This window comes from Drosophila serrata, unplaced genomic scaffold (assembly GCF_035046125.1).
Source record: "Drosophila serrata isolate PLE 108 unplaced genomic scaffold, ASM3504612v1 contig_176, whole genome shotgun sequence".
Lineage (NCBI taxonomy): Eukaryota > Metazoa > Arthropoda > Insecta > Diptera > Drosophilidae > Drosophila > Drosophila serrata.
The window spans coordinates 496,450-519,220 of record NW_028257074.1 but is presented as its reverse complement, the minus strand read 5'-3'; the positions used below and the strand labels follow the sequence as shown (position 1 = coordinate 519,220).

At 36.8% G+C, this 22,771-nt stretch overlaps 1 protein-coding gene and 1 long non-coding RNA gene across 51 annotated transcripts in view; one reads left to right on the top strand and one right to left on the bottom strand.

Moving 5' to 3' along the window:
* The first annotated feature begins 4,751 nt into the window (after positions 1-4,751).
* SK (small conductance calcium-activated potassium channel) overlaps positions 4,752-22,771 on the top strand; it is an 81,581-nt gene continuing 63,561 nt past the window's right edge. For 41 of the 50 annotated variants that reach the window (XM_086827570.1, XM_086827538.1, XM_086827569.1 and 38 more), the window contains exon 1: positions 4,778-6,216. The gene's annotated coding sequence lies outside the window, so the exon portion shown is untranslated. Of the gene's footprint in view, positions 6,217-22,771 lie in introns of all 50 variants that reach the window. The other 9 variants (XM_086827539.1, XM_086827564.1, XM_086827533.1 and 6 more) reach the window with 2 other exon arrangements.
* Positions 20,419-21,557, bottom strand: LOC110183524 (uncharacterized). Its single transcript, XR_002319614.2, has 5 exons — positions 21,315-21,557; positions 21,222-21,257; positions 21,119-21,170; positions 20,601-21,059; positions 20,419-20,547 (listed from the first exon to the last, which is right to left on the bottom strand). It is a non-coding gene; the product is annotated as an uncharacterized LOC110183524 (long non-coding RNA).

Here is a 22,771-nt window from a genome sequence, read left to right as displayed (position 1 = left end):
GTAATGGGAAAATGGGGAAAAGCTGGCATTTCGTCGTCCTCGAACGCACTAGCAAGTCCTTGGACAAGGAACACGTGCGTGTCTCCTTAGCTTGCAGAGCTACAAAATCCAGGTAAAACATACAGAATACAGGAAAACCCAAAGAAAAGCCCTCGGTAACAAACAAAAAAAGAAAACCCCCCCGAACTGAACTTTTTGGCTTTATAGGTCACCGATTTTCCGCCCATGTGTGCGGAGGTGTAAATACATGAAAAGAAAATACAACAGGTATTCTTAGTTACTTCAAGCTTAGCCCTCAGAAGTTACCAAACCTGATAGTAACTTTCCTTGCCTTAATTAATGTGATTTATATAATGATTGGTTAACTATTATCTATGATTTAATGTGAGTTTTATGGTAGTTAAGAAATGTTTTAATTGTATTACTTCATTTCAAGACCATTTCAATTATAACTTTAAAATATTATAGAAATATTCAAAAGCTTAAAAAAAGAAGACGTGAAGAGTTAGTTAATATTTAATTTATTTATTTGATAGGAAATTTATGGGGTCCTTCAGTACCCAGTATACAAAATAATATATTATTATTATGACAGTTATTTAAATATATTTTTATTAACTTATTTCTTATTTAATTTATCCCCATTTTTAAGGACATTTTGTTGTACTGTTTAATATAGAAATATTCAAAAACTTGTTAAGAGTTAGTTGATTTTTAATTTTATTATTTGATAGGAGATTTATGGGTTTCTTCAATACCGAGTATACAAAAAAATTTAGTATTATTAAGAAGTTATTTACATAAATTTTATTAATTTATTTCTTATTTAATTTATCCCTATTTTGAAGGACATTTTCTCTTACTGTTTTGCAGGAAGCCAGTCAAGCTAGCTGCCGGGTCCGTGGAGAACTTGTACGGCAACGGAGCCCTTGACCACGGCAGTCACCTGGCGAGGTGAGCAGCGAGGTCTCAAAGGTCCTGCGAGAGTCCTTCGCCGGCACGTGTGTTCGTGTAAGTGTGTGTGTGTGTTTGTGCGTGTGGGTGAGTGAATGCGTGAGTGTGTGTGCTTGGTATCAATAAATTATTATATGCTGTCTGTCGCAAGCTTCGTTCGTTAATCATTTTTCGCCACCACCCACGCCACCCCCTCGGGCCGTGGTCTGTCAACCTCCTGTAAAGGCATTTCCATTTTGAAAATTAGTAGGGTTAATGCCGGTGCTGGCACCTTCAAACTTTCACTCTTTACCCCTGTGATTCCCCCAATGGGCCTCCTTCTGGTTGACCTTTTTCCGTTGTTCGCCTGCTATATTAATTGGTTTGATTAATGTGCTCCAATTTTCGGATGGTACGTAACTGTGCCGGGCCCCAATAATCGGGGCCGTTCCTTTACCATTCACCTATATCATTTTCATACCTGTTTTCCCCAAAGGGTGGGTGGGGGATGGGGTACGTTGAAGCAAATGATGGGACAGATACAATTTGTAGCCTGTCGGGGTTTTTTAGGTTTATAAATATCTATATGTCAGGGCAAGAGACATTTCTGAATGTAAAGAAAATTAATTTTTAGAGTAAGATTTAATGAATATTAAAATATTCTTTTCAGATTCTCCAGCTTAATACTTCTTGTTAATTGTTCTTAACCCCTTTTGGTAAATTAGTTATTGAATAGTAAGGGAACAAGTGTATGTATATATATGTATATATGTTATCATGAGCCTTATTGATTTGGTATATTTTTGGAAATAAGGCAAAAGGGGTCCCTTAACTTATTTCGCTTGAATAACTTTGGTTTTCGGAGGCCCAAAACTACTACCACAGAGGGTAGGCGGGTCTTTTTATAAATTATGTATGTATGTACAACGATTTCTACCAATTTTAATGGTTGAGAGGAGCAGAGGGCTGGGCAACAAATCAATATATTATATACATATATTAGTAAGGTAAGTATTGGGCAGGTAAGCCAGGTAAAGTCAGGGATATCATACATAAAACCCCAAAACGAAATTGTCAGCTTTCATTCCTTATTCCGGAATTTCTCTTTCTCTAGTGGCTTTGTTTTCCGCATTTCCCCGGTGGAAAAAATAAAAGCTTTTTTAGTTTTATGTTGCTTGTTTTTTTGCCATTTTAGTTAGCCTGTTTTTGCAATAATAATCGCGGCATTAGGTCGAAAGGGAGGCCCTGCAAAAACAAATACCAAATCAATGTCCATGTGTGTGTCTCTATCTATCTCTCTCCCTTTCTGTATATATACAGCTGCGCCCAAGCTAATAAGGTTATTAGAACTTTCTCCAAAATAATTGTGCTGATAAGTTCATCATTATGGTCGGGGTATAACTTTCGCGCTTAAAAAGTTTTGCACACATCGACGAGTGTATGGACAACTTTTCCAATCAAGCGATTGTAATTAATTACCGGAGAGCTAGTGGCGAACTTAATTAGGAAAACTTTATTAACTGCCAGGAAACTGACAATTTTAGGTTGAGCGAAATAGACAGGAATTTAGAGCACCTGTCCCAGTATACTATATCTTTATACCCTTCCAGTGTATTCTAATTTTAGTCCGAAGCTTTTTATCACGTGAAGAAGTCATTTCCGACCCTATAAATCATATATATTCTTGATCAGCATCAACAGCAGAGTCGATCTAGCCATCTCCGGCAGGAAAGAAAATTTTTCAAAATTTTAAAAGGGGGGGTTCGTTAAAATTAATTTAAATTGAGTATCCATGTTTATTAAGTAAATAAAAACTAAGATGGCAAAGCTTTCCGAATTAAAATTAATGCTCTTTTGACTGAGTTATAAGATTTTTAAGCTTAAAACTCCAGAAGTTTCTAGCGACATTTGCCAGCAACATTTATCCCGCAGCATCTTCATAGCTACCTTAAGCCTTGCAATATTTATCCCGCAACATGTGCATAGTTACTTTTGCAATATTTATCCTGCAACATGTTCCTAGCTACCTCGCATTATTTATCCCCACAACATGTTTCTGTCTACCAGATTCCCTGCTATATATTTGTTAGATCTTTTTTTACGAAATTTATAAAACAATAACCTGAACACCAAAGGCCAAACCAAAGGACTTTTGTCAGAGATTTCATATACTATATGTACATATATATTTTTTTGTAAGCTCTTTTCATAATATTTTGTTGACCGCATCTGTGTGTGTGTGTGCGGGTGTGCGGTTGAGTGGCATGTGTGTGTGTATAGTGTTTTCTTTTTTGTTTTTTTTTTTTGGTGCGATAAAAGTTGACTCGTGCCAGTTTCGAGCTGTAACCGAAAACGCATACAAAACAAAGCAGCGAAAAAAAGCGGAAGAAGGGGAAATGGTGAAATGTGAGGAATGGGAATGGGGGAATACAATGTGAATGGGAATTACAAAAACAAGCATCAACAACCACCGTTAGCCTCAAGCGCCAGGAGCGTTCTTCTCTCCCACTCTCCATCGCTCTCTCACCCCATCCATCTGTTCCCGCCCACAGAACCATAAATTCACCATTACCACGCAGCTACCTCAACACTGCACCTCCGCTCTCTCGCTCCCCCCCCAAACCCCCCATTAAGAGGTGGCAACTAACAAACGCCGGTGACGCAACGGAACTCGGGGAGCGACAACAACCCGATTCCGAACCCGAATCCCAAAAAAAAACCCGACACGAACCCGAAGGCCAGGGACGGAGTTGACCCACTAACCCCCAATGGTAAAAAATGGGCCAGACTTTCCAGGTGTCAAAAAGTCGAAAAACAAAGCCATTACTTATCTTGAAGATCTCCATCAAGAACATCATACTATATATTAATCTATCAATATTTTGGTATTATATTGATTTTACTTAATTACCCTCAGTCCTAATTATTAGTAATATTGATAACGCTACCGCAAAATATAGTCCTTGAACTCGATGAACTCCGCTCCTGTTGTTCTCAAGGCTTCAACTTCGTCTGCCGACTCCGATTCCGATTCCGATCCAACTCCGATTCTTTTTTGTAACTCCGATTCCGATTCCGAATCGCGACTCCCGATTCCCGGCGCTGCATGCATCCAACGAAGTGCCGTTATATGCCGTTTTTTTATTTCGGGGCAAGCACAAGTGGCAAGTGCCGCAGGGCAGTGGCGTCGCAGGGGGGTTGTGTGAAATATGTTCATGTATTAAATTAAAAATTAATACAAAATCTAAAAATATTACTCATACGCCATGTGAGTCCTTTTTAAATTTATTTTAAGTAAATCATTTAAATATGAGAAGATGTAAAGACAATTTTATTGCTGGAAAATATTAAAGAAAATGAGTTGATTTTTGATGAAAAATATATTCAAAAATTATAATTATAATTATTCAATTAAAAACTACGACTTGGGGTTAAAAGCGGAAATTAACCCTCGTTTTTTATAAAAAGGTAGCATACCTTTATGGGTTCAGATTATATTGCTAACGGAATTTGGTACTTAACCCAACCCCCGCCCCCTCTTTATTTTTTTTGGAAGACAAAGTTAAGTGTCGCCGCCGCTGGGCGGACTAAACGACTTCCCGCCCACAAGAGAGGCAGAGAGGCAGAAAGGCAATGGCAGCAGCAGCAACAGCAACGAAGGGAACAGTGGGCGAGGGGCGAGGGGGAGAGAGAGCCACCGACACCGACCGTTAGACGAGGCGACCCGTCGACCAAACGACCGACAGCCGAGTCAGTGCGAAGCAGGAGAAGCAGCACAGCAGCAGCAAGGGAATGCGTGTGCCGACGACGACGACGCTATATACACGGTGCCGAGCAACAAATTGAGTCAGTATCGCACAAATAACGGAAACATCAACGTGAAACATCAGCGAGACGGACGGCTCCGTCCCGTTAAATGCTGTGTCTGTCTGTCTGTCTGTGTGTTGAGAGCTTCTAAGTCTACGTTGTCGCCGCGCACTCAAAAACAAACAAAATAAATCAAACAAAGCATCAAAACTAATTCAAATTAAAACAAACAACTAAATACGGCAAAAACATTGCAGAAACTTTAACAGGAGACACACACTCACACTCACCTCGCAAAGAGGCGCATACAGAAACGTATGACAAAACAAATTAAAAGAAGAGAACAGTAACTGCCAGCATCTGAGCAACGAGAGAAAGAGCAGCTTAGATCGTGAGAGAGCGCCACAGCGCCAATCTACCACAGGGAGTCAGAGAGAGAGAGAGAGAGAGAGAGGGAGAGATCGCCGCTAATCAGAGCGGCGTAGTTCAGTTACTTTTGAACCAGCGAGCGAGCAACAGCCCGAGGGCAGTGAGCTAAAGTTTTTAACAACGTCAAACTGCAAAACGGCACTTTGGCACTTGGCTCTTGGAAAGTTTGCAACTCCCCCTCGGGCCAGCAAGATAGAGCTGTAAAAATAGACACATGCAGAAATGCATAAAAAGAAAACGTCCAAATTAATAGAGTCAAGAGAAAAACCGAAAAGCCGAAAAAAAAATCTGCAGTAGCGGCAACAGCAACGGTAGCTGAGTTGAGTTGAATGCTCTTTTCGTGGTGAATCGTCGTGGGTGTCGCGTCCTCACACACACACACACACAGACATGCAAACACACATATGCACAGACATATCTATAGATGCATATAAATAAACACATCAAAAATTAATTTTTTTTCTTGTTATTCTATAGTTAATATATAAAAGTTACCAAAAAAAAAAAGAAAAAAGAAAATACAAAGAAAAGCAAGTGCAGGCAAGGGCGCCCGAGTGCGGCCAATGGAAATGCCAAACAAAATGCAGAAGCAACAAATTCAACGGCAACAAAAACAACAACAGCAACATCAGCAGGAGCAACTGCACTTTCCAAATACATAAGTCCACCGAATACCGATACCGTTTTGTGGTCCGTCTTTGTCGCGCGCGTTCACACACATACACACACACATACATCTACACATGCAAGTGCATAAATGGCAATATGGACGAGCAGAAGCAGCGGCAGCAACAGCAGCAACAACAAAAACAACAACAGCAGCAGCAGCCTGGTATACCAGCACAGTGACACGCGCGTGCCAAACATTGCCGATTTTATCATCAGAGGCGAACGCCACCAGCAGCAGCAGCAGCAGCAGCAACGACAACAACTCCAGTGGGACCAGCTATTAACTGAAGGAGTCGCAACAATAATAACAATACCAACAACAACAACAACAACAATAAGAACAACGAACATTGCTGAAAGGCGTCGCCAAATATCAAAGTGAGTACAGTAACTGCTACATACTACTACTATTTCTACTACTATTGCAACTACACTACTAACCCCCTACTACCACTTCAGAGCACAACAAAGCGCAATAAGATAGCGACACGCACACACACCCAACTAACCACACACTGCACAGCACACACCGTCCTCTGCACACCCCCCCCCAACCGCCAAAAACAAATCACGCATACCAACACGAAGCTATTATAACTGTAACCAAAGTGCAAGCGTAGAGGAGTGAAAGGAGGCAGGCAAAAAAGGAGCAGAGAGCGGGGAGAAACAGAGAGAGAGAGAGAGAGTGCAGAACAAAGGAGCCAAGGAGCCAAGGAGGAGAGGGAGAGAAAGCAGCGTGAATGCTAAATGAGTTATGTGTGCGCATTCCTCAATTTACAGCTGCAGTTGGCACACACACACACACACAACCACTCGTAGACAGAGAAAAGCCCGGCTAAAACCCAGATCAAGTGGCTCAAACAGAATTAATTAAAGACTTAACACATATACTCGTACAATAAGAAGAGTCACTCGGCGAGGAAGCGTGCAAAGCCAAGTTGTACAGCGGGAAATTCCATTTACAGTAGTTTTCCTGCCAGTTGTGCAGGAAGGAAAAAAAAAAATTAAAAGAACCAAGTTAAGGAGCCAGATGAAGTGGCTTAAGAACTCGTTTATCAATGTAGCCATACTAGATGGTTACTTTAATTATAAAAGCGTTTTAAAGTACATTTTAAGTTTAAAAAAGTAAAATTATAGAATGCTTTAGGTATATATGTATATATCCTGGTTAATAGCTCCTTAGCCTTACCCCTAATTAATGGAATGTCCGGATGGAATGGCTTTAAGTGCGAAATACTTGACATTTTGGCTCTGTGCAGTTATGCAGATTAGGGCCCAAGCTGGGCCCGGCAACCATAAGCCACAGGACCGCAACCCGAACCAGAGCCAGAATCAGAATCAGAATCAGGACCAGAAGTTGAATTAGAACAAGAGCAAGAGCAAGTTCCTTAGGGGTAAGGGGCAGTAACAGGAGCACTTTCAAGTGCTCTGCAATCAAAGACGGGGCCCAAAGTGAAGGTCCTTCCATGTCGATGACACGTTCGCTATGTATGTGTGCAGTCAGGACATGCGGTCGGTCATGCAAATGCATAAGGATTGGGGTCCTTGAAAGCGGAATATGAAAGATTTAAGCTCAGCTCCAAATAATGACTGATAGCAGTCGCCAGCCCTTTTCCTGCTCCCCTTTTTTGACGCACATGGAAAATTCATGAAGAGCCCAAATTGAGTTTGCGGTCGAAACCCCGAAAAACATAACTAAAAATAAATTATTGAGTATGCTCTGTGTGTGTGTGTATGTGTATGCGCAACTTTAAGACCATTTGGGGGTTTGAACTTTAAAAACGAAAACTTTATGCCGGTATGACCTTTTCCAAAACGAATTTGTGTGTTTGAGTGTTAGTTTGTGGGAAAAGGACCCGGAATAGGACAATTACTAGGAAGTGGGTCAGTAATGGGGCTCGTATATCTCAAATAGTTTTTAAAGTAGGCTAATTGGAAAATAACTTACCCTATTAGTAAGTAAGTGTGAAAAATATATTATGTTGAATGGAATTTTCCCCAAAATACAAAACACTTTTCATAGAATTTTAGTGTCTTTAAGCCAATTTGATCTTATTTCCCAGTTGTTAAAAGCTCTTTTCATGTTTCGAAAGGCACTAAAACGAAATAATAGTTGTTAATTACTCTCCGGCCAACAAGAACCATTTACCTTAAGCCCAAAATAGACATTTCTCATGTTTATTGTAAATAGCAAAGATCATAAACTCGATATGTATATAGATATATAGTGCAATAAACCCCCACAACTATTGTAAATAGAATGTCAATTGTGTTTATTTTGAAACCTATTCAACAAAAATACATCAAATAAACTTTTTTATGAAAAAAACACACTTTGAAACATTCTCCAATTTCCTACTAAATTTTTCTTTCGTTTTGCATTTTTTTAAACTATATATATATATATGTATATATATATTTCTTTTTTTTTTTGCAAATCATTCGTTGCTTTCGCTTTCTACACATTGCTCCCGTTTCATTCCGTACGTCCCTCTGTGCGACACGTCCCGTTACGTCCCAGTACCAGCCATTCCGTCCGTTTCGTTTCGAATGCACTTGTATAGGAGGTGGAAAGCGATCGTGTTGAATGTGAAATACGTCTGCGATGTAGGAATTTGCCATAAATAGAACCTGATTCCCGAACTTAGTTCCCAGTCCCAGTCCCGTTCCCAATTCCCATTCCCATTCCCATTTCTCATGCCCAGAAATATCTTTATACATCAGAAACTCCCAAATATCTGTCCCCTGGGAATCTTAAGTAGCTCTTCTTGTTTGGCTAATGGAAAATTGCATTTATTTCCGGATCGAATCTTAATTTATTTCGTTAATCGTTTGAATTTTAAATGTCGATGTCGTTTTCGATTCGATCCCTTCACATTTCTGTGGCTCCCAGAGTCCTCGGCTGAATGGTTAATGACCAGAAAAAGCGAGCAAAGTGAGCGTAATTAATGGAAACTGTAATCAATCATGCGCTCCAATTAACCGACCCATCCCGGTCCCAATATTCTTGTCGGGACCATGGAGGAGGTAGTACATATCCCCAGACTTTGAATGCTAATGGCAGTGATGAGGTCGGGTCCGTAATGACACCGAACGGTCCTGGTGTACATTTCAAAACTCATTACGATTCACTCACTTGTGTCCAAGAGGAGTCAAGGAGGAGACGAGTGTCTGCGTCATATACGTTGGATGTATGTATGGATGTATATGCTTTGTGGTCATAGCTGACGAGTCATCATCTCTGATTTCTTAATTTTTCACCATTCACTGGAGCTCCATATTGCCATAATTTCTTTATATTATTTTGCCTTTGTTCCCCATGTTCTTTTTTACTTGCCATATTTTTTTCTTGGAAATTGGGAACGGAAAGTCAATTATTGGCGAGGCACGCCTGGAAAATTTTATGAATTTGGGGGTTGTCTTTGATTTTAGTTAATTATATTTCATAGTACCCTTGCAGGGTCTTATCATTTTAGTCAGAAGTAATTTTTAACCATATATTGTATATAAATTATTGATCAGCATCATTAGTTTAACTATGGGAAACTTTTTAGATAACAAATTATAACTTTTCCCGTTTTCTATTATTTATTATTATTATAATTTCTGTATTCATAATTTCTGTATAAATTTTATTAAGATCGGACGACTATTTCATAAAGCTTTCATACAAGCGATCGTTTAATGCAGAGAAAATGCATAATCTGTGAGTGTAAAAGATTTAGCTCCCTCTCGCTCCCTCTCGCTCGCTCTCTCTCTATCCCTCTCTGTCCATCTCTGCTAATAACTCTCTCTCGCTCTCACTTTCTCTGTTCTCTTTACTCGGTGACTATAAATACAGGTACAGTCATCGCACTCGCCTCATTCTGTTCGCGGCCTCCCCGCTGTTAACATCTAAAGAGTATTAGTGATATTGACAGTGATTGCCCTTCGCCCCCAAAATTATATCTTTGGCTTACCTATGAGAAATTTTAATTCGAATCAATGATCCTGCAAGGGTATACAAACATCGACATTTCGATGATATCTTGATTTCTTTTTTATTTGAATTCTAAAATATTCCATTGCCTATTTTTAAGAGCGTTTTCAATTAATTTATTTATTCATGGGCATTTACTTTATTTAATAAGCTATCCTTTATACGTCAATTATATTTTTAAGCTGTTTTAAAAATGATTTAACCATTTATTGTCAATTATATTAATTCTATAAGGTATCGATTATCGAAATTATCTTTTGCTTTGCTAAATTCCCTGCAGAATTCAGAAAAAAGGGCCAAAGCAATTGCTAATTTGGCATTAGAACCTGTTCAATACACACAATCTGCCAAGCCAATAATAGCTTATTTTGCTTATTTTATTTGGGCAATTATTAATATTTTTTTCGTGTTGTATATTGATAAAAAAAAGGCCCATCGTTATCTCGTTTATCGATAATTAATTCAGCAAAACCACTTGACTCAACTTCAGTTTGCCGAGCAGCCTCTTTCAGGCTCTGTGTGCCCACCGTCTCCACCTCCTTGAATTTATGAATAACCGAGACTTTAGTTTCATTTCTATATGGAGGAGGCCTGACAAGATTGCTATTCATAAAAATCCAGAGCCAGAGCCAGAAGGAGAGAGAGAGGGAGGGGGTACTCTTGGACGTCTTTTATTCATACCGATAATTGTTTGAACAATTTCGGTGAATACCAAAAATGAATTCATCGATTGCCTGCGGGCCATGGGCCTTTTCCTTTACCATTTTCTTCTCGCTTCTTGCTTCTCTTGCCTCTGCCTTTATTTCGTTTTTCGTGTTTTCGCTTTTCGTTATTCGCTTCATTTGCTTTTTGGGGTCCTGTGGGAGGACCCGCATAACCTTTGACCCCACTCCCCCTGAGGGGCCACGCTGGGTGTGATGGTGAGTATTTCACATTTGCTGATTTTTGACGCGTCCATTTACTCTTGATTGATTTTGTTTGTATGTATATATAAGGTGGAATATATATACACATATAATACTATATGTATATGAATATGTGTATGCATGTGTGAGCGGCGGTTGCATCTACTTAAAAATACATTTATTTCTGCGGCCAACGGTGCGCGAGGTGGAATGAAAACTTATCAAATATTTATACAGTTTGCATAGTCAATTTACATAAGTCCATCAACAGTCCCTGTCCGTCAGTGTCCGTCTGTCCGTGTGTCCATCTGTCCGCCCGTGTGTCCGTCCGTGAATGTGTGTGCCTTTTTTGTGAGAGCTTGTCCACAGAGAAAATAAATTGTATTTCAATAAATTAATTGGTTTGGTGATTAGTTTTCAAGCTTAATACTTAATACTTAAATTGAATACTTTTTGATTTTTATACCCTTGCAGGGTATTATAATTTCAGTCAGAAGTTTGCAACGCAGTGAAGGAGGCACCTCCGACTATATAAAGTATATATATTCTTGATCAGGATCAACAGCCGAGTAGATCTAGCCATGTCCGTCTGTCCGTCTGTCCGTCTGTCCGTCTGTCCTTCTGTCCGTCTGTCCGTCTGTCCGTCTGTCCGTTTCTACGCAAACTAGTCTCTCAGTTTTGAAGCTATCTGAATGAAACTTTGTAGTTAGCCTTCTATATACTCTCACTCGTATATATGTCGGAACGGGCCGGATCGGACGACTATATCATATAGCTGCCATAGGAATGCTCGGAAAATTTTTACAAAAAAATTGTTAACTTTTTCAGTTTTCAATAGAATTGGATCAAATTTGAGATATAGCCATTTTACTATACTCTACAATTTTGCATAAAATTTTATGAAAATCGGACTACTATATCATATAGCTCCCATAGGAACGATCGAGAAATTAATACAATTAAATTTATAACCTTTTCAGTTTTCAACTGATTTTCATCAAATTTTAGGTATAGGCATTTAATTTAAGTCTTAAATTTTGTGGTAAATTTCATGAAAATCGGACGACTATATCATATAGGTGCCATACAAACGATCGTTTGATGTGGAGGAAAAATGCAAATCAGTGAATGTAAAACTGCAAATATAATATGTATAGGTGAATGAAATGAAAGCAGGTATTACTTCATTGTTTTTTAACACAAAGATATATAATTTGTATTGTATGGTTTTTTATTCATAGAAGTTCTATCTGCAAGGGTATATAAACTTCGGCGTGCCGAAGTTAGCTTCCTTTCTTGTTTAAAATATGATTAATCAAAGATTATAAATATTATCGCTACAATTTGATAAATCAAAGATTACAATCAATTTTGATATAAGGCAAGGTATTTTATTAATTAGTTTTAAATCTAAACAGTTATCCCTAAATATATGTACAAATACAATTTGATAAATCAAAGATTACAATCATTTTAAACATTAGGCGAAGTAATTTATTAATTAGTTTTAAAACTACACATTTATTCCTAAATATATGTATTCAATTTTGAACCTTCTGATATTTAATATATTAACCGTATATATATTATCCCATATCAATATTGTCCATATCATATAGTATTTTTCTTCTTGATCCCTAAATATATGTGTTAAATTTGATTCTTTTCGATATTTAAAAATTCGAATACAATATTATATTATATTGTATTTTTCTTCTTGATATACTACTAAATAAATTTGAAACACACTACAATTAATTTTAAGCATTAAATACTCCGTTTCCTATTTTGAAACGTCCTTTAAGTTGCTTTTTAAATCTCCAACGATTTGTTTAAGATTTACTTTTCTTTTCATGATTTTTGCTAGTATTTTGTCTTTACTAATTTCCGATTTAATTAATTAAACCTTAATGTTCTCAGTGTGCCTTGCTCGACCAACCCCCTCCCTCGACCTTGCCAGCTCTGAGTGTAGGTGTGTGTGTTTATATGTGTGTCTAGCCGTATCCTGTCTCATCAATGTCAAAGCAATGAACCCGAATATCCATATTGCCAACGCTTCGCTTATTCAATTTCCCCGTCTGTCTATCTAGACCCAAAGTATCCTCCAACCCGCAACCCTCGGGCCCTCAAATCCAAAGTCTGTGGCTAATACCCTTTTCAAAAGCCTGGCAGTTGGTCCGCGGGTCTCGGGTCGGGTTGGGGGGCATTAAGGTATTAACAGCTTCGACTTGGCGAAAAAGGAAAACAGCGTTTTTGTTGTGTGTGTGTGTGTGTGTGTGTGTGTGTGTGTGTGTGAGTGTGTTTCTTTTTTGTCCCAACATTGTTAATGTGTCTATATAAGCATGTACACAAAGCATACGCTTGCGGACAGGATAATAGCACTGCAAATTTGCATTGTATTCGCCGGAACAGAGAGGCGCTTTGGATAAGTACCAAAGGGATGGGATGAGGGTTAGGTAATAATTTCCCCATTGTGCGGCAACAACAATAATAAAAAAGAAAACATTGATTAGAATGTTAAGATTATCTGAGGGAATGCCAGCTTCTATAATTTCATTATAATAAGAGTTTTATGGGAAGCCTTTGCATTTTGTTTATAGGATTGAATTGGGAATAGATCAAAGCTAAGCTTAAAATATTTGCATTTTTGAATAGGTATTTGTCATTATTTTTATATAACAATTTTTGGGGCAAAAACAAAGTTAAAAAAACTCATAACTAAGCAAAAAATGCATTTATTTTAGTTCGGAAAGTTGTCCCATGTTAGTTTTTACTAGCTTTATAAATCTACATACTCAGTTTAAAATTTAGGAACATTTAAATTTTTATCAATTTTCCAATATTCAATTATCCAAATTTTACCCGATATAAATTGTTGAAAATTTGGAAAAAAATAAATTTTTATCGGACATATCTAGATCGATTCGGCTGTTCATGCTGATCAAGAATATATATGATTTATAGGGTCGCAAATGACTCCTTCACAGCGTTTGAGGCTTCTGACTAAAATGTTATCCCCTACAATTCTATAGAAAAAATAATAACTCAGGGCAACAGTGCGTATGAGCTATAAGTTGATAGTTATATTACGTATACGCAGTGTTATCTCTGCTTTATATGCTTTATAGAGCCGGAAATGACTCATTCACATTGTTACAAGCGTCTGACTTAAATTATTATATCAATAATTGAGCTAACATGTATCTATGTTTTTATATGACAATTTTTTCAACATATCAAAGTTTAAAAATCTCATAACTTAGCCAAAAACGCATTAATTTTGATTCGGAAAGTTGTCCCATGTATGTTTTTATTAGATTAATAAATCTGCATACTTAGTTTAAAATTTAAGTAAATTAAAATTTTTATCAATTTTTTAAAATTCGATTGTCAAAATTTTACCCCTTTAAAATTGTGAAAATTTGGAAAAAAAATAAATTCTTGTCAGACATAGCTAGATCGATTCGGCTGTTCATGCTGATCAAGAATATATATGATTTATAGGGTCGGAAATGGCTCCTTCATAGCGTTATAAGCATTTGAATATAATTTAATACCCGAAAATGGCATAAAAAAAATAATTCAGGGCAACAGTGCGTATGCGCTATTAATTGATAGTAATATCACGTATACGCAGTGTTAGCATTAAACACTTGGATGTTGATGCTGATCAAGAATATATATGCTTTATAGGCTCGGAAATGGCTCCTTCATAGTTTTGAGGTTCTGACTACAATTACAATACCAATTATTGATCTGACATGTATATATTATTTTTATATGGCAATGTTTTCAACATATCAAAGTTTAAAAATCTCATAACTAAGCCAAAAACCCATTAATATTAATTCGGAAAGCTGTTCCATGTTAGTTTTTATTAGCTTAACAAATCTGTGTACTCAGTTTAAGATTTAGGATAATTCAAATTTTTATCAAATTTTCAGAGCTCAGTAATTAAAATTTTACCCCTTAACAATTGTGAAAATATGTTAAAAATTTAATTTTAGCCGAGCATAGCTAGGTCGATTCCCCTGTTCATGCTGATCAAGAATATATATGGTTTATAGGGTCGGAAATGATTCCTTCACAGCTTTTCAAGCTTCTAAGTAAAATGAGTGGTGTTATTATTTTCTCCACCACCACTGTACCCCGTGCATATGTTAAGTATATACGCACTCAATTAGAAAGGAAAATGAGGAAAATGTGGAAAATGGTAGAATCGTTTATGACTCAGCATAGTGCGTGGAGGAGCTCGCCCGCATTTTGGCCATTAAAAATGCTCAGGCATGTGTAATTGTTTTACACACACACTCACACACACACAGGTGAAAGAGAGAGAACGAGATGCCCAAGATATCGGGTCGTGTTTGATGTCTATAATACACACTATATTGCATGCTATATTCTATATACTATATATACTTCATGTACATATATGCGGGTATATCGGTGGCATCCATCTTGACAGGTGCCGACAACTTTTGGATAGCAATGTCAATTCTTGTCAAAACAATTTCTTTGCTTACCGATTCTCCAGGAGACGGGGACATGTGAATTACGCAAGAATAAGCCCCAAAACTCCAAGGGCATAATGTCTAATATATCCTAAAGCCATATATATATATATGTATATATATAGAGCAACCCACAATCGCAGAGCTTGACACACGTAAAGTAAGTAGGGTTTTCCGTTGATGGCTTCATTAACTAGCTTTCTGGCTTTGCCAAAGGGTATTGTGAATTGAAGGAAAAGCTTGTAAGGATTTACTTGCTGTTGGATTTATTTTGTCAATTATTTATTTTGTTAGTTTAAATAGATTTAGTAAGGAAATGTAATTTAATGGAAATTAATGTTTGATTGATATAGAACAAACAGAACATCAATTATTTGCAAAATCGTTATAAATGTATCGATTTTAATATCGATATATTGAAAAAATATCAATATGTTGCACAATATCGATTTGTGTATTGAATTTTTTGTTTTTATATTAAGGTTATACCAATATATCATGGCCTTCTGTTATTCCTAAATTATTCCTAGGGAAATGTAATTTAAAGGAAATTAATTACTGTGGCAAATAAACATTGCTGAAGATAAACGTATCCGATAAATTGTATGATTGTTATAGAACAAACAGAATATCAATTGATTGCAAAATCTTAATAAATGTATCGATTTTAATATCGATAAATTAAAATATCGATTTGTAAATTGAATTTTGTGTATTATATCAATGTAATATAACATTTTTTCCTTACTTAATTCATTATAAATTCGAGAAGAGTATCGAAACTTCGGCTTTGTTGGGTATTCGCTCTATTCTATTTCATGTATTTACTCCACCGGCTGGCTGCCTGTCCATCAACTATTCTTTGGACACTTTGTGATGGAAAAGAGAGTGAGATTGCCAGGGGGCAGCCTTTTGTAACCGGTGCGGTGGGTTAAGTCAGACCCATATCGAAAATGTCAGGATTTGCAGTCGCTTCTCAGTGGCCAGACAGCTTGGCAGGCATGGAGCTGCTCCAGGCAAGTGTTTCAATCATTCAATTCAAGTTTAGGACAAAGTCTAGGACCCGGAGCCTGAAGTGGATTAGCAGGAGCCTTTGTGTGTGTGTGTTTTGAGTAAGGGGATGGGACATCCTTTTGGATGCCATTGTTGTCTCTTTAAATGATGTAGGAATTGGGTAGTAAATATATCTTATAAAGTGAAGAAATTATTTGTATTTAAATGTTTAAGGAATACCCATTTTCCATCTCCAATTAAATATAATTAAATACAAATAATTCGGACATTTCATGTATATAAATTAATGAATTGAATTATTTATTTAAAAGATTTCCCTTGACCTTCATGGACCAAAGGCCAGGACTCTCAGGCTCAAGCAGCTTGGCTTGGAGATTATTGTTGTTGGTCCAGAGGCCCTGAGGGTTGAGGTTTTTAATCTTTTGGTGGCTTTTGTCGACGATTTTCCGTGCAATTAGAGGGTGACCCCTCCTGTGGCATCTCCTTCACTATCCTTTTTTTCTTTCGTTCTTCCTATTTTCCATATTTTTCCCCCATTTCTGCAGTTTTTTATTTATTATTATTTTTTTTGTGTGCTAACAGCGCTTTTGACGAATGCAACGAGGTCGTGTTGTTGTTGTTGAGGTGAGTTTTTTGGGTGTGGAGTGGTCCTTGTTGTGTGTGTGTGTTTGTGTGTTTGTTATCCTGGCCTACAGGATAAAACCGGGGCAAGTTAACGATTTTCTTGTTTTTGCTGTTTTGCTGTTTTCTTTTTTTTTTTTTTTTTTTTTTGTGTTGTGCGAATGAAATTTATGTAGAGGGTCCTGCTTGGAAAGCCAAAGGAGCCCTAAGCCCCGGTCCCGTGATTTTGAGTTGTGCAATAAATTTTTATCTGTACACGCGGAGTCCGGACAGCTCTGGACTTGCAGATTGAAGATTGAAGGGTTTTTTTTACCCAGCCATGGTTTTGCCAGCCATTAAACAACGCTGTCAGGAGACGCCCGAAGACCCGGCCATTACACAATAGAAATTTCTTGGACGTTATTTATATTGTGTTTTGTGGGAGCTGTCAGTGTTGGCGGAGTTTTTAAATGCCATTTGTGACATTTTATATGTTGTATTAACTTGAGAGTTTTAGAAGAATTCTACTCGAGTAATAGGGTTGTTGGGGGGATCTATTAAAAATAAAATTTAAATGATTGCCTTTCGCCTCTCTTACTTTAAATGTAAAAGCAATTTTTGCTTTCGAATGAGTGTTTGTTCCTAATTCTTGCAGTAAATGTTAGGGCAATGTTTCTTGTGAGAACGATTTTTATTTATTTTTAGGCAGCTTTTAACTTCCCTTTCATTTTATCTTTTTTTTTAATCTTCCTCTAACTTTCTCTCTCTCTCGGTTGCTTTTTCTCTCTCTTTCTTGGTTGCTTTTTCTCTCTCTGGGTTGCTCTTTCTCCCTCTCTCTCGGTTGCTCTTTCTCTTTTTCTCGGTTGCTCTTTCTCTTTCTCTCGGTTGCTCTTTCTCTATCTCTCAGTTGCTCTTTCTCTCTATCTCAGTTTCTTTCTTTCTCTCTCTCTCTCGGTATCTCTTTCATTCTCGGAATCTCTTTCTCTCTCGGTATCTCTTTCTCTCTCTCTCTCTCTTGCTCTAAGTGTTAGACCAATTATAACACTTTTAAGTCTGTTTGCTTTAAAAAAAAAGAAATCTCTCCTCTTAACTCTTTCTCTTCCTTCTCCCGCTATTCGGGAATTTTACTTTCTCTTCCAATTTCTTATTCTTTCGCTTTAAATGTCACAGCAATTTTTGTCTTTTAAGACTGGCTTCTTTTTTTAAAGAATATCTGCTTCTATCAACTTATCAGTTCCCTTTAGTAGCAAACGAGAGACTTTAATTTTAACAGCATTTTGCAACAATAAAAAACACATTTCTGCTCTAAGAAAAAGACATTTCTACTGAGTTTCTGTTGCTTTATTCTTGAGCTCTGAACCAAAGGAAGCTTTTATTCCAGTACAGTTTCAATTCCATTTATTGATTAAACTTGCTTCTTCTTGTTTGCTTAGTTTAATTTAAAATAACATCTTGCGGCTTTTTATCTTTCTCTCAACTAAATTGCACTTAATTGAAGGCTCCAAGAAAGGGCGTAATTTGACGGGAAATGTGCCAAAGTGACAGCAGCAGTTCCCTGTTAAGGTGCTCTCTCCCGTGTTGGCTTTATTGTTATTGGCCAAGCTGCGTTTGCTGGCCATGTTTTAGCTCTAAGTGCCGAATGACATCTGGGTCACCTGGGTTCCTTCCAGTTACCAGTTACCAGCTCCTGGCTTAACTTATTCCCTGCACTTGGAACAGAGCCTGGGATGTGTCCTCTGGCCATCGACGAGGACATTCACACTTCGGCCCAGTACAGTGCGGTTCAGGGCCTTAAAACGATTGATGGCTTAATACTTGTAGAGGGCGTTGGGCATTGGGCCTTGTTGGGATTTATCGTGATTTGTGTGTTGTGGCTAAGCAATTGAATTTGATTGGGCCAAGAAAAAAAATAAATTATCATTTTAAGTAGAGTCAAATTTATGGTGAACCAGAGACAGCTATTGATTAATATTTATAATCGTTAGTATTTTTTCTTGCTTTAAATTTCCCTTTGCTTCTAGTTAATAATAACATTCCCATAGTTCAGGTTAATATTCATAAATTAACCAAAAACAAAAAAAGAAAACCCAACTGTTGAAATCTGAAATCGAATTAACACATATTTACGAGATGATAATCGGGAGGGTAATCGAAATGAATTACACTGCTGGGGCCGCACTGTACGTGCCTGGGCGATAAAGCAATCATTTTAATGGCGTGATTAAAATTTCATCAGCTGAACTCAACGGGGCGAAATCTGAAATCCGAAATTCACAATCGAAAAATCGAATTGAATCGAATTAAAGCGAGCCGCAAGTGGAGAGCAGAGATGTTTATCAATTATTCTTGGATTCGAATCTATGTGGGAATCTTTTTCTTTTCTCTTTTTTTTTTTTTGTTTCTCAATTATCTGTTCGGCCTGCTCTATATATACATATATCTATATTTTCTTTGTTTTGGCTGAAAAGCCAGAGTGACTGACAAATCAATCAATGTTTATTTATAGAAAATCCCATCAAGGGTGGCGCTCATAAACAATTGAATTCATTTGTGGCCCCAAATGCGATTGCATTTGCCATCTAAAGAATTTTAACCCAATTTGAACACGTTCTATGTACACTCAGGAAAAGTAAAGGCCAAGACAAAAGTATAGATCTCTAGTTAAGAAATAAAAAATACATAATCAAGTTGGCATGGAAATAAAAGTATATAAAAAATTAAACAAGGATATAACACAAATTCGGAGCTTGTCTTCTCCTTAAGTAAAGCGAAGCACTTAAGGCTCTCTCGCTCTCTTTTGTCTCCATAATTCTCTCAGAGAGATAAAATGTGAAACTCTCTCAAATCTCTTGATAACTACCGTGCCAGAGAGCAAAAAGGAGAGCCATAGAGCTAGATTGATCCTTCGGAAAAGTAAGCGACTTCAAGAGAGCTCAACTTTCTCTCGAGAAGCAGTGTTCTCCTGCACTTTCTCCAAGGGAAAAAAGCAGAAAAGGATCCTACCTTCTCTCAGGTAAATCCCCTTTTCTGCTTTTTCTCTTGGAGAAAGTGAGACATTTTGAATCCATTTCCAAACGAGTCCAATAATAAGACAACTAGCTTTTTTTTATATGTATTTTTGTAAGCCAATTAAGTAAACTAAAATATTTCCTCAAATAAAAGGCCCAGTTAGGATCTCGGGCTCGATTCTTTCCCTATTTGATATCGGATCCTTAAGGCTTTTCCTCGAGTAACCATAATTTCGTCAGTCGTCTTTTTTTTGTTAGGTATATTTTTGTGAGCCAGTTAAATAGACTAAAATATTGCTCAAGTAAAAGTCCCAGTTAGGATCTCTCCTCGATTCTTTGCACTGGACGAGAAGACAGCACTTTGGAGGGATATACTAAATTGAAATTGAATTGAAATTTAAGGATTTTCTTTTGTAAATTATTATCTTTGATACTCACAATGCTGCTTCAACGTCCAAGAAGTGTTCCGATGCCGGTAGTCGGTTCTAAGGAGCTTTCCCTATTTGATTTCGGAGCCTTGGAGATTCTTTTCCTCGAGTTACCATAATTTTGTAATTGTCTTTTTGTGTTCAGTATATTTTTGTAAGCCAGTTAAGTAGACTTAAATATTGCTCAAGTAAAAGTCCCAGTTAGGATCTCGGGCTCGATTCTTTGCACTGGACGAAAAGACAGCACTTTGGAGGGATATACTAATTTGAATATCATTAAATTCCTATGATAAATTATTATCTTTGATACTCACAATGCTGCTTCAACGTCCAAGAAGTTTTCCGATGCCGGTAGTCGGTTCGAAGGAGCTTTCCCTATTTGATTTTTGATCCTTGGAGAGGCTTTTCCTCGAGTTACCATAATTTTGTAGTTGTCTTTTTGTGTTAGGTTTCCGTTACTCTTCGTTTTTTTTTTTTACACATTTTTTCAGGACTTTTTTCCATTTTTTTCTTTTTTTGCTGGTTCTTTGCTTTCTTTACATTTTACTTTCTTCTATCCATTGTGACTGCCTCCTCGTACATCCGGTATTCTTAATCAGGATTTATGCGATCCACATCATAATCGTTTCCCAAAGGCCCCTTATGCGATCCTCTTAGGGAATTGTTATGCGTTGCTAATTGGAACTTGCTATGCGATACTAATTGGTACTTGATTAGAGCTAGTTATAGTTATTAGTATTGTTGTAGTAGTTCCTTTACTGCGTTTTTATTTTCTAAAAATGGGTATATATATATATATATTTAATATAATTATTATAAAATAGTAATATACCTATCAAGGTAAGTTCTTTCCGTTTCCATTTGCATTAATTGCTAGCGTAAGTCTGGTAATTTTTTTTTAGTATTTTTCCTTTCTGCCGTTTGTGTATGCTTACTTTCTTTCACCTGCTTATTTCTCTGTTTTTTTTGTTCTAAATTTGAATGTATAAAATTACTCTTTATTTTTTAAGTTTATGTATATTATTTACCTGTATGGCTTCATCTGTGTTGTCTTCTCGACAAATTATGCTTAAACCTAAGATATCACAACTTAACCTATTTTAAACACTTTATACTTAAACCTAAAATAAATAAATATTTACAAAAGAAAACTTGTTGACCGAAAATTTTGAAAACGAAAAGTTTTGTTCTTCTTGGTTTTAGATTTTTAGTTTTTTTTTTTTTTTTTTGTTACTTTTAGATGTTGCCCGGACGAGTTGTAGATTGAAACTGATTTCTGTTGGGACTCGCTTACATAGGTAACATTCTAGACATGGCAAATTGAGTTCAAGGCTTACTAGATCGTACTTTTTTTACATAAGCCTACTAGGGTCTTATAATATTTATTTTAAAAAGAAATAGCCCAGTTTCTCCACAAGAAACTTTCTTTAAATTCAATCCCAAAACCTGTAAAACATGTATTTAAAATCTTGCTTTATAATAATTATAATAATTTTGCTCTGTGCTCCTTGCATTCTCTTTTGTATCTGTGTATCTGTGTATCTTTGTATCTATGTATCCGTATCTTTGTATCTATGGCAATTCGCCTGGCACGAAGTCGTCTGTTATGGTCCGGACTGTGGGACTCCCCAACTATTATTAGCGTCACGCTCGACATGCAAACGTATAATGGATTTATATATGCCTTCCGTACTGTACTGTATATACATTCCTGTAATATATATATATAAAGTATATATATATGTTTGTATATTTCATTCCAGCAGAAAGCAGAAACCATTACTTTGCAGGTGTTCGAATTTTCACATTTTTACCAGGTGCCTCAATTGTCCTTTTCCTTTTGTCGAAAAGAAAGGAGAAAACTACAAAAAGAGCACTGGAAAAAATACAAAAAAAAGGACAACAAAGTACTACAAAATATTAATAATAAATGCTGATCAAGCTTACATTATAATTATTCAATCTTCTTATTTCATAAAATTTAATAAAAGTAGAGAAAACTTTTAGAGTTTCTTCAACTTTCTTTTATATTTATATAAAATTTCTTCAACTGCATTTACTTTCTTTTACTTTGTTGACTTTTACAAACTTCTGGCATAACTGTGCCTGCATAATTTAAAATTCTTTTTTCGTATTTATAGCTGAAATATTGATTTTTATTTGTTAAATTTTTGAGAGTGGTTGAGTGAGTGGTGGGGGGATTTCCCCTCTAGGTGACTTGCGGTCAACAAGCTTTTTCCCACTTTGCCACATGTGGTGCTGGTGTGGCTTTGAAGCTTTTGTGGCTTATCAGTCCTTTGTCAGTGTCCAAACTCCTCGAAACTATTTAGTTTTGGTCCTGGAAAGCTTGGCCGCAGCTTTTGAACCCCCTTTTTCATCCGTTTTAAGCCTATGCTGGCCTTCGATTTGTTCGGCATTTTATGATGGAAGATTACCTTCTGTTCTTTGTTATTTTCTTACTTGGACTTTAGTTTAAAATTAGTTT